The sequence below is a fragment of the Coenobita brevimanus genome, chromosome 60 (assembly GCF_032717465.1).
Source record: "Coenobita brevimanus isolate Jiangsu-jjx chromosome 60, ASM3271746v2, whole genome shotgun sequence".
NCBI classification, from domain to species: domain Eukaryota; kingdom Metazoa; phylum Arthropoda; class Malacostraca; order Decapoda; family Coenobitidae; genus Coenobita; species Coenobita brevimanus.
This window is the reverse complement of record NC_137013.1, coordinates 25,835,011-25,836,147: the sequence shown is the minus strand read 5'-3', so window position 1 is coordinate 25,836,147 and position 1,137 is coordinate 25,835,011. Positions and strand designations below refer to the sequence as shown.

The 1,137-nt window shown below is 35.8% G+C and overlaps 1 non-coding gene across 1 annotated transcript; it reads right to left on the bottom strand.

Moving 5' to 3' along the window:
• Positions 1-554: 554 nt before the first annotated feature.
• Positions 555-674, bottom strand: LOC145403514 (5S ribosomal RNA). Its single transcript, XR_013898031.1, has one exon. It is a non-coding gene; the product is annotated as a 5S ribosomal RNA (ribosomal RNA).
• Positions 675-1,137: the final 463 nt, after the last annotated feature.

Genomic DNA, 1,137 nt, shown 5'->3' with positions numbered 1-1,137 from the left:
GCACTCACAATAATAACAACTGTACAGGGGAGGACAGAGATGTGAGCAAAATGAGGAGTAGATCTAAGTGGCAATAATGCAGAGACTGAGCTCATTATATAGGGGCCGGCAGAGCTTGATACAACTTGTAAGAAGGACGCGCAAATGAAGCTATAGGAGACAAAGAGTTGACAATCCTGCTCTGAACAACAGAAAGAGCGACTTACTCTACTATAAGGGAGGAGGGGGGGTGTGAGGTAGAACACGCTCGTGATCAAACATGCAGCATACTGTACGTTAAAATTACACAAAGGATGATGAAATCATAGGCTGTGTAACAATATATATATATATATATATATATATATATATATATATATATATATATATATATATATATATGTATATATATATAATTATATTTATATATCTATCTATCTATCTATATATATATATATATTCATACATTCATTGCCAAACACCATGTATCCCAAACGGGGTGGCCAATGGCTTAGAGTTAATTGTTTTACAGGGAGGGGCACTAATCCTCCACCAACCCCACTTGACAGTAGGGATGCCAACAGCATCTGGTGTTCCCAAGCGGTCACCCATCCAAGTACTAACCAGACCCAACGTTGCTTAACTTCGCTGATCGGACGGGAAGTGGTGGTACTCAACGTGGTATGGCCGTTGTATATATATATATATATATATATATATATATATATATATATATATATATATATATATATATATATATATATATATATATATATATATATATAATATATATATATAATTATATATATATATAATTATATATATTGTTACACAGCCTATGATTTCATCATCCTTTGTGTAATTCTAACGTACAGTATGCTGCATGTTTGATCACGAGCGTGTTCTACCTCACATCCCCCCTCCTCCCTTATAGTAGAGTAAGTCGTTCTTTCTATTGTTCAGAGCAGGATTGTCAACTCTTTGTCCCCATGGCTTCATTTGCGCGTCCTTCTTACAAGTTGTATCAAGCTCTGCTGGCCCGTATATAATGAGCTCAGTCTCTGCATTATTGCCACTTAGATCTACTCCTCATTTTGTTCACATCTCTGTCCTTCCCTGTACAGTTGTTATTATTGTGAGTGTTCAGGAAGTCTCCAA